Genomic DNA, 16,518 nt, shown 5'->3' with positions numbered 1-16,518 from the left:
TATATACTATAAATTATTAAACAATAATTTATCAAACAAGCAACAAAAACATATAGATATGTTATTTTTTAATGATACTTGGTTTGGGGCAGCCCTGGTGGTTCAGTGGTTTAGCGCCACCTTTAGCCCGGGGCGTGATCTGGAGACCCTGGATCAAGTCCCACGTCAGGCTCTCGGCGTGGAGCCTGCTTCTCCCTCTGCCTGTGTCTCTGCCTCTCTCTCTCTCTCTGCATCTCTATGAAAAAATAAATAAATAAAATCTTTAAAAAAAAAGATACTTGGTTTGCATATGTCTAGCATGCCTATCATATGATTATAGCACCTAACAAAAAGATTTGGTGTCTTACACAATACACAAGCACAATTATTATCACAACCATAGAGATTCACACTATTCCTTTGAAAACATATTATTTAAATAATACATAATAATTTTTTAAATAAATGTAAATTGAATATTGTGTTTATTCTTACTTTAAAAGTCTTTTTGGTTCTTATACTATACATATTTTATTTCTAAGGGGTAATTTTCTTTAAGGTTTTCAATTTTTTTCTTGTGAACTTATTAATTCAAGCTAATATTTTTCAGATCTTCAATTCTCCACCACGCTTACGTGGACAAAACCTAAATGTATATTTACAGACATGAAGAAATAATTTACATGGAACATTATCTTTCAGTTTTTTAAGTAGTCTAAAATATGTTACTACCTTATCCATTAAATTTATCTTTGGTCATTCCATAAGGAAACCAGGCTATTATTTTTTCCCTAGCTTCATACCTATGATAAAATTTATCTCCCTTGTGTGAAAATGTTTAAACTGTTAAAGAAATAAGAATTAAGTGTGCTGCCGGTAAAAAACCTGACACATGCATGTTTGTTAACTATTACCCACCTCATTTAACAACAGACAATCATACATTGGCCTGGTTTTTACTAGGAAAAAAAAAAAAAAAAAAAGACAAACCAGTATTTTCCCTTGAGCAGCACATTTTACCACTAGGTGGTAGTATATCCTTTAATTTTCACTTACATAGCATTTCTTCATTGGATTGCAATTTCCATTTACCCATTTTAATTGTGATGAATCAAAGAAATCACATTGTTTGCAGTTGCCAATTTTTAAAAATGTCTTGATTTTCAATTTTCCTTAATACATCTAATTTTTCGTTAATGTCTACTAGAAACTATTAAAGATATATGAACTGAATACTTTTATAATGGGTATTATTGTTCAGTTTATTATTATTATTATTATTATTATTATTATTATTATTATTATTATAAGAGAATATAGATGCCATTGAGTTTTTGAGAAAAGTTGGTATCATTTTTATTTCTACAGATTGAAAACGCCACCTTGTACCACCAAACTGCCTGCCTCACATCACTTCAAAAATAATTCTTCTATATAGACACTCTCTTTGGTAAGAAGGTATCGATAGTTCAGTACTCTCAAAAGAGAAGAAAATACAGTGTCATAGAATTTATTTTTCAATTAAGAGCAACAAAGAGTTTCACAAGGTACTTGTGAATAGTAGTCCTTTTCCCTACAATAGTGTTGCATTGGTTTTAAAGAAGTCCAGAAAGTACCCATGGCACGTTGTTCTTTTCTATGCAACATAAATGCTCTTCAATATCTTTAAAAATAAGATCTATTTTTACAGATTTATTCAATGCATCAAATTAAGCATTCTTAATATGAATGATTGGAAAATTATTAGGGCACTAAACCTCTCAAATCCTACTGGTGCATATATAAACTAAGATAAACTATCTGGAGGACCATTGGGCAATTGTAATATGTTTGCATTTTGAATAAATAAATGAGCCCTACAAACATATTTCCAAGGAAATAATGAGAAAATCTGAACAAATTATCCATAAGGATGTCCAATGCAGTATTATTTATAGCCATGAAATATTTGATGCAATCTAAATATTTAATAATATAAAATCATTAAAATTTTTGTGATGAATCTTACAGTGGCTAATTAAATAATTATCAAAATCAGATAAGAATATTTTTCATTATCATGAAAAATCAACAAAATGTTTAAGATCAAATTGCAGTTTATAAAATATTAAGAATATTACTTTTGTAAAAAATATGTTGGTGTACTTATACCTATGAATGTATCTATAACAATATCCATAACTATACCTCCACATCTATCAATACGTCCTAAAAAATATAAAAGATTAAGATCTAAGCTCAATGGTGAATTTTTCTGATAATTAGAATATAGAAAAATTTAATGTTATACATCTGAATTAGAAAATTTAAATTCAAATTTAAAATGCACTAGGGGCACCTGGGTGGCTCAGTTAGTTAAGCATCTGAGACTTGATCTCAGCTCAGGGTTTGATTTCAGGATCCTGAGTTCAAGCCCCACATTGAGCCCCATGCTGAGTGCGGAGCCAACCTAGAAAACAAAATCAAAAACCACTATATCTAATCAGTAAAAACAAAATGTTAAATATAATATTTCTATACATATATAATTTATTATGCAAATATATAACAAACTCTATGTTATTCTTTCATCTCTGTAACTTATTTTACAACTAGAAGTTTTTACCTTTTAATCCCCTTTACCTATTTCACACATCTCCACTCATTGCCCCTCTTGGCAACTACCAATTTATTCTCTGTATTTAAGATCAGTTGGTTTGGGATGCCTAGGTGGCTCAGCAGTTGAGCATCTGCCTTTGGCTCAGGGCATGATCCTGGGGTTCTAGGATCAAGTCCTCTACCTGGGAGAACCCTACTTCACCCTCTGCTTATGTCTCTGCTTCTCTCTGTCTCTCATGAATGAATAAGTAAAATAGTTTTTAAAAGATCAGTAGGTTTGTTCATTTATTTGTTTTGTTTTTTGATTCCATATATAAATGAAATCATATGGTATTTGTCTCTCCTAACTTATTTCACTGTGCATAATACCCTCTATGTTCAGTTATAAAGAAACCAAGAAGTGGTTTAATAACTAAGTACTGCTTACTTGTTATTATATTGTAAATGTATGATATTCACTTTAAATTTTAAAGCATCTATTAATTTATGAATAATTAATCTGTAGTTTTGATTGTCTAGTATGAGCACTAAGTGTTTAATTACAGATAAAAATTTGTAATAGAGCTTGTAGTCCAGAATTGTGATGCCACCAGTTTGTGTTTTCTTTTTTGACAATCTTTTGGCTATTCAGGCAGGGTCTTTTCTGGTTTCATACAAGTTTTAGGATTATTTGTTCCAACTTTGAAATAAGTTGGTGGTATTTTGGTAGGAATTGCATTGAATATACAGAGTTCTCTAGGTAGCACAGACATTTTAATAATTTTGGTTTTCCAATTCATGAGCATTGAACATTTTTCCATTTCTTTGTGTCTTCCTCAATTTCTTTCATTAAATGTTCTATAGTTTTCTGAGTACAGATCTTTTGCCTCTTTGGCTATTTTTATTCCAAGGTATCTTATGGTTTGGGGTGCAATTATAAATGATACTGATTCCTTAATTTCTCTTTCTTCTGTCCCATTGTTAGTGTATAGAAATCCAACTGATTTCTGTGCATTGATCTCATATCCTACTGCTTTGCTGAATTCCTATATGTGTTTTAGCAAGTTTTGGGTTTTCCATATGGAGTGTCAATGTCCCCTGCAAAGAGTGAGAGTTTGAGTTCTTCTTTGCTGAAACGATTGCCTTTTACTTCTTTTTGTTGTCCGATTGCTGAGGCTAGAACTTCAAGTACTATGTTGAACCTCTGTAGCTATCAAGACAGTATGGGTACTGGCACAGAAACAGACATATAGATCAATGGAACAGAATATAAAACCCAGAAATGGACCCAAAACTCAATGGTCAACTAATCTTTGACAAAGCAGGAAAGAACATTCAATGGAAAAAAGACAGTCTCTTGAACAAACGGTACTGGGAAAATTGGACAGCCACATGCAGAAGAGTGAAATTGGATCATTTCCTCACACCATACACAAAAATAGACTCAAAATGGGTGAAAAACCTAAATGTAAGATAGGAATCCATCAAAATCCTAGAGGAGGACATAGGCAACAATCTCCTTGACCTTGGCTGCAGCAACTTCTTGCTAGACATGTTTCCAAAGGCAAGGAAAACAAAGGCAAAAATGAATTATTGGGACTCCATCAAGATAAAAAGCTTTTGCACAACAAAAGAAAGAGTTGACAAAACCAAAAGGCAACCTATAGAGTGGAGAAGATATTTGCAAATGACATATCAGATAAAGAGCTAGTATCCAAAATCTATAAAGAACTTATGAAATCAACACCCAAAGAACAAATAATCCAATCAAGAAATGGGCAGAAGACATGAACAGGCATTTCTCCTAAGAAGAAGACACCCAAATTTTCAACAGACACATGAAAAAATGCTCAACATCACTTGACATCAGGGCAACACAAACCAAAACCACAATGAGCTAGCACCTCACAGCAATCAGAATGGCTAAAAACAACAAATCAGGAAATGACAGATGTTGCTGAGGATGTGAGAAAGGGGAACCCTCTAATACTTTTGATGAGAATGCAAGCTGGTGTAGGCACTCTGGAAAACAGTATGGAGGTTCCTCAAAAAGTTAAAAATAGAGCTACCTTATGTCCCAGCAATTGCACTACTGGGTATTTACCCCAAGTTACAAATGTAGTGATCTGTAGGGACATCTGCACCACAATGTTTATAGCAGCTATGTCTATGATAGTCAAACTATGGAAAGGGCCTACATGTCAATTGACAGATGAATGGATAAAGAAGATGAGATGTGTATGTGTGTGTGTATATCATATATATATATATATATATCTGTACACACACACACACACATATATATATATATGCATAATGTACTAGTACTCAGCCATCAAAAAATTTAAAAAAAAGTAATCTTGCCATTTGTCATGACATGTATGGAACTAGAGGATTTTATGATAAGTGAATGCATGCAATGACATGTATGGAACTAGAGGATTTTATGATAAGCGAAAAAAGTCAATCAGAGAAAGATAATTATCATATGATCTTACTTATATGTGAAATTTACTCATATGTAAAACAGAGGATCATAGGGGAAAAGAGGAAAAAATAAAAACAAAATGAAATCAGAGAGGGAGACAAACCGTAAGACACTTAATCATAGGAAACAGACTGAGGGTCACTGGGGGGAGGTGGATGGGATAACTTGGTGATGAACATAAAGGAGGGCATGTGATAGAATGAGCACTGGGTATGATATAAGACTGATGAATCACTGACCTCTACCTCTGAAAGCAATAATACATTATATGCTTATTAATTGAATTTAAATAAAACTAAATAAAATATACAAGCGCATATATATGTAGAGTGAAAGAAAAAAAAAAAAAAACAAGAAAAAAACTGCTTAAGATACCACTGTATGGCCTTTCCCAGGAGGCTGGCATGTAATATATGTACTGAACATATTTAAAATTCATTTTTTTTGTTAGGACCCCTGGGTGGCCCAGTGGTTGAGTGCCTGCCTTCCACTCAGGGCATGATCCCAGGGTCCAGGGATTGAATCTAGCATCAGGCTTCCTGTGGGGAGCCTCCTTCTCCCTCTGCCTATGTCTCTGCCTCTAGCTCTGTCTTTCATGAATAAGTAAGTTAAATATTTTTAAAACTTCATTTTTTTTTTGTTAAATGAAAGAACATTTAGAGATCATTCCAAACCATTCTAGAACATACCAAAAATTCTTTTTTCCCCCCAACATATTTAGGCCTGAGGATTCTCCTAAGTAAGGTCAGTGGCCTTCTAATAATTATGAATTACGAAGTATAACCTTGGCAGGGCAGCTTGATATCTACACTTTAATTAGGATTTGAGTACGTACAAAGCATCTTCAAGGAGATCACTGGCATTCAGAAATTAATGTCACTGGTAGCCTTAGTAGTTCTCTCTTTCAAACATCCCCATTTCTTAATATCTAATAATCTGCCTTCCTGTACTGAAGGAAGTGAATGGCCTTCCTTTATTAAAATTTTTCTCAAGTTATTTAGTTATTTAGTTTGTGTTTTTCAAAGGCACTGGATTGTCCCTTCAGGAATGCATCACTTCTCTGGATGGTTACATTTCTAAAATTGGTAAATTCCCTTAGTAATTCATGGTCACTATTCAGGGAACCAAGATAATAATACACTTTGTTTTAATACCAAGTAACTGCTGTGTTTTGACTGCAGATTATTCCCTCCCCAAATCTAAATAATTATGTGCTTTTAAAAACATAGGTTCTAGGTTCAGAAATCTAGTTATTGCCCATGTAATGAATTTGTAAGATTTCATTGAATAGTGAACTTGTAGCAGTCTCATGATTATTCCATGTAAAATTCGGGCATTTGTAATAGTTTCTACTGAAGTGCAGGCTCCCCATAGGCATAGTTTCTGTGTATTTGAGGACAGCTTTGTCAAAGCTACTGAAAGTGATGCTCTTTTTCCCTTTCTCTCAAAATAGCAACCAATAAATAACTCAGCAATAAATCTCATCACTCTATTTATTAAATCAGCAAAGCAAGCTGGGTTACTGTTTTATGGATTATTTACTTTAGTTGAATTCTATCTACCCAATTCTCTCCCTGCCCTGAATTTTATGTGTATGAAAGATCAGAGGAACTTCTTTATTATGGTAGTTTTATTTGTAATTGCCAAACCTTGGAAGCAACCAGGACATCCTTGGTTGGAAAGACATCCTGTATTCATGGATTGGAATACTTAGTATTATTAGAATATTCATACTACCCAAAAGAATCTACAGATTCATTGTGATCCCTGTGAAAATCCTAATGGTATATTTTCTAGCAAAAAACAGATAAAATAATTCTAAAATACATATGTAATCTCAGAAAACCCTTGATAAGCCAATCTTGAGAAAGAAAAACAAAACTGGAGGCCTCATACTTTCTGATTTAAGATATTACCAAATTTTATTAGTTGAAACAGATCAGTACCAGGAAAAAGACAGACATATATAACAATGGAACATAATAGACAGCTCAGGAGTAAAACCTCCTATATGTGGCTAACGGAACTCTGATAAGATTGCCAAGACTGCACAACGGGAAAAGGATAGTCTCTTCAACAAATGGTGCTGAGAAACAGGATATCCACTTGCAAAGACTGAAGTTGGACCATTACCTTACATCATATAGAAATACTAATTCAAAATGGACTAAAGGGCTAGACATTAGACCTAATTCTGTGAAACTGCTAGAAAAAAACAGGGAAAATCTTCATGGCATTGGATTTGGCAATGATTTCTTAAATCAAAAGCATAGGTTACAAAAGCAAAAATAGACCGTATCAAACTTAAAAACTTCTTTGCACAAAGCATATAATTAACAGAGTCAAAAGACAACTTACATAGTAAAAGAAAATATTTTCAACCCATATATAGGCTTTAATATTCAAAATATATATAAAAAACTCTACAACTCAACACAAAAACAAGTAACCTGATTTAAAAATGTACAAAGAAATTTAAATACACATTTCTTCAAAGAAGATATACAAATGACCAAGAAGCATATGGAAAAGTACTCAACGCCCCTAATAATCAGAGAAATGCAAAAAAAAAAAAAAAAACCCACAATAAGGTATGAACTCATACATCTTAGCATCACATTATCGATAAAAAAAATAAAAAAATAAAATAAAATAAAAAATGCTGATAGACCCATGGAGAGATTGGAACTCTTGTATTTTCAGAATGTTAAATGTATGACTATTATGGAAAATAGTAAAGAGGTTCTTTAAAAATTAAAAATAGAAATATCATATGACCCATTATTCCCAATTTGGATATTTATCCCAAAGAATTAGAAAAAAATATCTCAAAGAGAATTTTATACACTGATGTTCACGGCAGTGTTATTCACAATAGCCAAGAGGTGGAAGAAAACTAAATGTCAATTATGTCTAAATTAATAAATAAAATATGATATAAACATACAGTAGAATATTGTTCACTATTATAAAATAAGAAACCATCATATGCTACAGCATAGATAAAACTTGAGTACATTATGCTAAATAAGATAAGCCAATCACAAAAAGACAAATACTGCATGATTACCCTTATATGAGGTACCTAAAATAGTCATATTCTTAGAAACAGAGAGTAGACTGGCAGTTGACAGCAGCTTGGGGATAGGAAGAAAAGGAGAGTTGTTCAATGCACATACAATTTCAATTTTGGAGGATGGAAAAGTCTAGAGATTCGTTATAAAACAATGTTTATATGGCTAACATTATGAAACTGTGCACTTAAAAATGACTAAGAGGGTAAATTTTATGTTAGGTATGGGTTTTTTGTTGTTGTTTTGTTTTGTCTTGTTTTTTACCACATTAAAAAAAGTGGTAGAGGATTGGCAAATAGAATAATAAAGGTCCTCAAAGAAGGAAAAATCATGCTAATAAAAAATATGAAAAACGAGTCCATACACACAATTTAATTGTTTAAATATTCAAATATTTGAATACTTGATTATAACTCATTAGAATACTAAAGTGTTCTGTTATTCAATGCATTTGCCACATTGTGTTATAACCTAAGTATTCCAAGATAAAACGTTACAAATTTAACAGTGAAAAACTCATATAATACTAATATTAATGAGTATGATAAATAGCTACCCCATGTGTGGATTCCTAGTAGGTTTTCTAAAGGCCTTCCCTTTAATTTAATCCCTTTTCCTTTCTAGTATCTCTTATCCTTTTTGTGACTACTTTTCTCTTGCTTTATTTCTCTGGGTTCCCATTTATATTGCTGTTAATCTTCTATCTACAAATAAGCTGGTAAAACCCTTCCAAAAGGTATACTTTCATGTTTGAAGCATTTTAATTCACTTCTCACTTGGTCTTTTTAAATCTCTAATTAGAAATCCTTTAATCCCTCTCAATATAGCCAACACATTCTATTTTTATATTTTCAACTATTTTTCAGATTGTCTCATAGATAACCAAGAAATTTGCATGACCTAAATTGGCACTACTTTTTCTCAACAAAACTCTCCTGATTTGATTCTAATCCAATGGCTCTGTCATTTTCCAATCACCAGAGCTAAAACTTTCCAGTACTGTACACTTTTCTCTCTTTTGGCTTTTGCAGTGAATCTCTATAATCAAGATTCTTAAATTTGTCATTTTATTTTATCTACCACATGGTATTACTATTACCATAACCTGGGGCAATTTTGTTTCATAACTGAACTAGATAAACCATTTGTAATCAATATTTTTAAAATGCCTCTTCCTCTCAATCTGGAATTACTAGATTAATTTTTCTTAAGCATTGATTTCATAATGAAATGTAAAACTCGAAATCTTCTGTAGAAAGTATAAAGGCTAATCTCTGCAATCTGACATGCGAGTCCTTCAGTATTACTTTCAATCATAATTCCATTTAAATGGAGTGTTTAACTCCCAATTGACATGCTAAAGTGAGGAGTTCTAACTTTATTTTTCTTCTAGCTTATTTACATGTGCAACTCCCATTCTATGTTAAGTGACAGAAACACTTGTAATAAGTTTGAACTTTCCTATTCCTAGCCTCTATTCCAGAGTTGAATTTAGGTCTAGGTGGCATATGCATTGCCAAGGCATGGGCACGGGAACAGAAAAGCACTTAGCCCTTGGTATCTGGTTCCATCTGTCAATAGATATATTTCAGTTCTCGTTCCCCAGTCTCAGTTATTAGACCATATAGATTGCCACTAAGATCCTCCTGATTCCCATGGACACAGTCTCTTCTCTTCCAGTGGTAATCTGTGTCCCCCATTTTGATATGAGTAAATCATTTCTGTAGCTTCAATGTCTCACTAGTTAACAGGAAATCACTGGAGGTTGTTTAAATATTTGGCTGCTAAGCCTAAATATTCAGCCTCTCTCTACCTGATATATTTTCACACTGTCGAGGGGTATAAAGAGTAGGATAGCGTGTTTTTTTTTTTTTCTCTCAAATTTCAAAAACTTCTGAATACTGCCAGTTTACTTAAGCCAATACTAGAAACAATAGCCAAGTCCCCTTTATTTATGACTCAAAAATATCTAAACTTCCTTAGCTTTGTTCCTTCTTCTTCTCCTGTCCTATGGATATCTAGATTTATATATTTCTATCTTATGTATGTATTTACCTTCTTTTTTTTCTATTTGAAACAGAGAAAGTATAACCTAATCAAATCCTATGTTAGCAAACATTTAAGTTTCTTTATTTCCTTAAAAATATATGTATGGAATTCCAAGAAATAAATATTTTGATGATTACCCTTGAAACAATAAATACAAAATATTCCCATATGAGAAAAGAGGGAAAAACAGAAAATAAATACATGGCAAAATAACAAATAATTCAAGTATATTCCAACATCATTCAATTTAGATGAACTCATTGCACATTAAATATTTGCTAACATACCAAATCAGCAAATGTCACAGTCCATAAAATCTTTAATTTTTCTTTCCTCATGCAAGTCCATTTCCCTCAGTCTCCCTCAAATTTCGATTATTCTGTAAAGTCTTGCACAGCAACTTTGGATGAGGATGGTTACTTGTGGTTGATCTCTGAAAGCAGGATGAACACCTCACTCAAAATTTAAATTTAGTTCAGAAAAATGATACCACATACACACAAGTAGATACGTATGAAAGGTTTGTTATTCACTAATGAGGCTGTCTAGGGAAAACATGGGAAATTCCAAAACAGATTTGAGAGAAAGGTTTGGAAAGAAGGTATAGATGAGTGGCTTGAGTTTTCTTAGGGAATGGGGCTAGAGCGAGGGTTCCCATAAGAAGGCCTGGGTTTACATGATTTGATTTCCCAGAACCATCAAGAAAGGGAGATGAGATTATTTATAACCTTAAACACTGTCCTAAAATATTCCATACTGGGCATGGGTGATATGATCTGAAGAGTAATACATTAGGGGCAGCCCCGGGTGGCTCAGCAGTCTAGCGCCACCTTCGGCCCAGGGCATGATCCTGGAGACCCGGGATTGAGTCCCACATCAAGCTCCCTGCATGGAGCCTGCTTCTCTTTCTGCCTCTGTCTCTGCCTGTGTCTTTGCCTCTTTCTCTCTGTGTCTCTCATGAATAAATAAATAAAATATTTTTTAAAAAGATTAATACATTAAAATGCAACATTTCACATTTATAATCAGTTTCAAATGTCAGATCCCATAGATATTTCCCGGTAGTCGAAAGAAGTAAATAGTGGTTCAATATGAAATAAAATATACTTCAAGGTGTGAAACACATTGTACAAGAGCTATTTTGAGGAGGGGTTATTGTTCTCACTGATTCTCTCCATTTAACAACCGTATTTGTCCTGTACTTAAACCTGAAAATAATCAGCAGCACTTAACATTGGATAATTACAAACTTAATGTCATACTTTCACCTCTATTTACAGAATTATTTAGATCACTAATCCCATCCAATCCAGTCAGCAACTGGTAAGTACTTTGCATGCATAGATGTAGTTAATATATTCTGTTCAGTGCCTATTTCAGCAACTTTTCAGCCACGGTTTGCCTTCACCTTCAAAAGGACACAAAGAGACATCTTTACAAGCTACCCATGGGTTGTCTCAAAGCCTTACCATTGCACATAATCTTTGAGGCAATATCCAATCATATCTAACTTTCAGGAGTTGATGCATGGCATTATACTGATGGCACCCTCCTCTGAAGAAATTCATTCTACATACTCATTCAGAGCATGAAAACTTTCACAAAGGAGCTCACAGTAATGGATCATGGCCTTATACAAAGTACAAGGCCCCATGACCTCAATAAAATTTCTGAGTCTTGTTTGATTAGATAAAGGGTTCTCCATTCCTGACACAGTCAAGAAATTCTCTCATCATCCACAACATTAAGATACAAATCCAATATCTTTTAGAAGTTTTTAGGTTCTGAGAGCAACACATTCTTTATTCACAAATTTTACCTAAGCACTTGTATGCTGATACTCACAACTCCCTTCCCAACAAAATGTTCTAGAATGTGTTAAAATAACGTATAATAAGCACTCCTATTAATGTCCCACAGAGACCTGTTTAGAGGTTTTAACAGCCTCCTTTCATGTCTTTCAGTGTTTCTAGGCCACTCACATTGTTGTTCATGGGTTTTTGATGCAAGAAACTGAATGCTAATTGCCTACTATGCTTTCCTTGTATCAGAGGCTCTCACAGGTCTCACTCCATAACTCAGTATATACAGATACCCATGGAAGTGCACTCTGCAACCTTGGTATGGACACCAGCCTAAAGGCTAAAATGGCCACCTTGGTATGGCCGCCACCAGCTAAAATGAGAATCCTATCTAGAGGCAAGAGTCAAATCTGTACCCTTTAACACATACAGTCTTTAGGAGGAGCCAACCTTCATTGTCCTCAGCTCCTACTGGATGTCACAGTGCTGGAGATGATCATCCCTGTCCTGGATCCTATGGCAACTGGCGAGTTTTTGGGGGATCAAGAGAGTGGATGGAAAAGATAGTTTTTATCTTTATGGATGGAAGAACCACCAATGCACATGATGGAGCCCACTGGATAGCTGCTGCTTTTCATCCCCTAACTAGGATATCCTGGAATAAGGATAAAACTTTCAGCAGAACTGACCAAAGCTTATTCAGTCATTTTATCACTAAATATCTTGGTCAACAATGGGCTCCATCTGCATATTTTGACAGAATCATTTGTCTACTGGCAATGGTCTGGTCAACTGTTCAGGCTGATTGCAACAACAAAATTTTCATATCTAAGTTTTTTTCCCTTTGGAAAATAAATATGGGAATTTTGGGCATCACAAACACCCACAATATATATCAAGATCTATATATCAAGATCGTACAAGTCTCTTCACTTAATAGAATTATACTATGAGTTTTTATAAAGACATTCCTTATTCTCTTCCAAGTTCTAGGCATTGTTGGTAGTGATCAAGACTCTTACTTCACAAAACACACAATGTTGAGCATATATATATATATATATATATATATATATATATATGAAAAATATATATTTAAAATATATATTAGAAAAAAATCATTTTTTAAAGATTTGTTTATTTTAGAGAGAGAGAGAGAGCACATTATGGAGGGGCAGAGGGAAAGAAAAACTCCAAGTAGACTCTACACTTAGCATGAAGCCCAATATGGGACTTGATCTTAAGACTCCAATATCACTACCTGAGCCAAAAACAAAAATTGGTCACCCAACTGACTGTGCCACCCAGGTGCCCCTAGAAAAATATTTCTTAAGGAATTAGCAGTTATGGAGACTGGTAAGTCCCAAGTTGTGCAGAGTGAATCAGGAAGTGGAGAAAGCTTATGTTTTAGCTCCAATTCTAAATCCAAAAGACTTACAACCAGCTGATGGTATAGTTCCAGTCTAGGTTGGGCATGATCAAGACTAGAGAGAGGAGATATTTCAGCTTGAGTTGGAAGATAGGAAAAAACAAAAACAAAAACAAAACAATGTCTCAGAAATGAAGAAATTTCCTTATTTGGGGAAGAGTCAGATCTTCTCTTTTGTTCTTTCAGACCTTCAACTAATTGGGTGAGTCTCACCCACATTAAGGAAGATAAGCTGCTTTACTCAGTCCAACAATCTCAATGTTAATTGGATGCACAAACAACCTCTTAGGAGCACCCATAATAATATTTGACCAAATGTCTGAGCATCTCGTGCCTAGTCAAGCTGACACATAAAATTAGTAATCATAACTCATTATCAAAGTATTCAATGGAACTTTTAATTCCTCACCAGCCTCATGTTATAACTCTCATTCCCATAACAGCTTACTTTAACACATTCAAATACAATTAGAAGAATTATGGCACATTTTAGTTCAGTTAAATACTAGAATAAGCTATTAGAGTCTGAATCCATTTTTGTCTTATTTTTGACAATTTTCATACCCTACCACTCTCTCTTCCTCTTTTGTCCCATATTTTGGTAAGTCAATAATATAATTTGCCTTCCTACCTTGGTGCCAGTGGGAGGATCAAACAAACTATACCCCATACCAAATGCACAAACTCCTAAGCCTGCCCCAATTCTAACACAATAAAAGTCAAGCTAGTGATTTCTCCATGTTTTCTCAAGCTATTTTCAGACATGTCTGGGAGCCCACACACTCTCTCCAGAAACTCTCATTATATGAGAAATATGACATTTCATATCTCTTTGATGTATATATGGCATCATCAGTGTTGATATTTGAACTAAGTTTTGGGTCACAGGCCCATTCTCCCTTCACAGGTCGGTTACAAAATGTCTCTTCTTTTTGTCTTCCTGTAATATCACATAATAACCCCTTTCTATTCTACAATCTTGCCTTTATATCTATGCCTTTGCATCTAATGCCTGAAGTATAACCTTATAAAATTGACATGACTATAATATATCTACCTAGACCCACATTACTCATTACTCAGAAACAGCAAGATTACCTAAAAGATAATATGAAGCATATCTAGTAATATATATTTCTTGAAAGTATATGGTAAAAGGAATTATGTATGTTACTTAGGTATACAGCTTCCTTGTACAACCTATAAATCAAATTAATCCAATCCTCATGCTGGAAGAAGTATAACATTGTGCTTTAATCTGAAAATGATTAATATTTTCCTTATTCCTACTTTTCTGCCACATTATTAAATTGTATTAAGAAAAAATAAAATATATAATGGTGCTTATTAAAGAGTATATATAATAGTTATGGTTAAAGATTAAACAGTAAAATGGCTTCAGATTAAGCTCTAAATAATATAAAATAATATAAAATTATAGAGCAGTCTTGTTGCACTCATTATCAAGTTAAAAATATGTTCCAAAGTAGACCCCTTATTTTCTTTCTTTAAGAAGTGCAGACTATACACATCAGGTATTCAAGTAAAATCTCCACAGCAGGATATACAAATTCAAAATCTTTCAAAAGGCAATGTTTTTATTCCCTGTAATTAAGCAATTAATTCTACTGGCATTTATAGGCTGCATGTGGTGAGAGAAAAAGAGATAAAGAAAAGCAGTAAAATCAAATATTTCAATTTTACTTTAAAGGTCACTGAATTATATGACCTACCTTAGAAGTATTTAACTTGAAATAAAGAAGTCAGGAAACAAATGAGCTGAGTAACTCAAGTCATGAAGTTTGTTACTTTAATTAGAACATAAAAGATTTTCTTTTTAAGAACTCACTGGTATATTTGAATAAATGATTTCTTTGTGGATGCCTTGAACTAAAGCTTTTTACTTCCTATATTTCACATATATATTAAATTTAATATTTAGTTTTTGTATAATACAACATCTAGAATTAAAATAATAATTTGTATTGTATAGAAAAAAAACTATGTTTTCAAAGAGTATAAACAAGTATGTACAGGCTTAAATGTCATGCTCTTGAAACATAATAAATTTACCTGCTAAAAAAAATCATCAATACTTACTAAAATTTATATGTTAACAAATTTGTTTCCTGGTTAATGATCACTACCTTAGTTGAAGAGATAATAGAATATTTTTAAAAATAATATTTTATACACAAAATAATTCAAGAGAAAATATCTAGAAGTTTGAAATCATATATAATAGCTATATTTGTAAAGTGTTTCATAGAAGAGAGAATACATATTCTTTGAAGAGTACAGGGGACCCATATATTTATCACATATTAGGCCATATGAAAACTCTGGATAAATCCTCAAAAAACTACACTGAGGACGTATAGTAAAAATAAGAAACAAAATGTTAGGAAAAACAAATCTCCCTTACATAATACTTAAAGTGATAATTACAAATTAGTTTACTTTAAAAAAATAGACTATGACAATGATTACTGTAGAGTAGAATAACATTTATCTCCCAATACAGGTTCTAAATGCATCAATAATGAAAGTTTTGAATGGACCTCTAGTCAGCAACTGAAGACTATATTTGTAAAATTCTTTTCCAGATCCCTCAGTAATTAGGTCTAGATTCTGAGTCATCATAAGAGGCTACAAGTTATGAGTACAAGGGTTGGGTTCTGCTATTTGAGGAAGAGAATATATCTCCATTTTTCTCTTCCTTTTTCCAGCAAGCCACAGTGTGGATGAGATGATGAGAACAAAGAACAAAAACAGACATCAGAGCCCTCTGCTGAACATGGCAGAGCAACAAGAGGGAAAGAGCCTGGGACTGCGTATTTATAAGTGTTATGTCCAGCCCTGGAGATACTTGGATTCATATCAGTGAGAAAATAAACTTTTATAATATTTACTCTGTAGTACTAAAATATGTAAAATACCTGAAGCACCATATTTTTGTGTTGCTTTATTACAGTTCCCTGACTTATATTCCAACTAGCAAATCTTTAAATTTTCTACTGTCTCATACCTGTGACATAATTTTCTACTCATAACGCTAGCTCATCCTACTGAAATAAGAGAGGGGATAGAATGCATTAAGATGTCCACTGGGGCTCATTT

The 16,518-nt window shown here is 33.2% G+C and overlaps 1 long non-coding RNA gene across 1 annotated transcript; it reads left to right on the top strand.

Moving 5' to 3' along the window:
- Positions 1 to 1,337: 1,337 nt before the first annotated feature.
- On the top strand, positions 1,338 to 16,276 carry LOC144301613 (uncharacterized). Its single transcript, XR_013368374.1, has 3 exons — positions 1,338 to 1,429; positions 11,448 to 11,490; positions 16,128 to 16,276. It is a non-coding gene; the product is annotated as an uncharacterized LOC144301613 (long non-coding RNA).
- Positions 16,277 to 16,518: the final 242 nt, after the last annotated feature.

The sequence above is a fragment of the Canis aureus genome, chromosome 30 (assembly GCF_053574225.1).
Source record: "Canis aureus isolate CA01 chromosome 30, VMU_Caureus_v.1.0, whole genome shotgun sequence".
Classification (NCBI taxonomy): Eukaryota; Metazoa; Chordata; class Mammalia; order Carnivora; family Canidae; genus Canis; species Canis aureus.
This window is presented reverse-complemented; position numbering and strand designations above follow the sequence as displayed.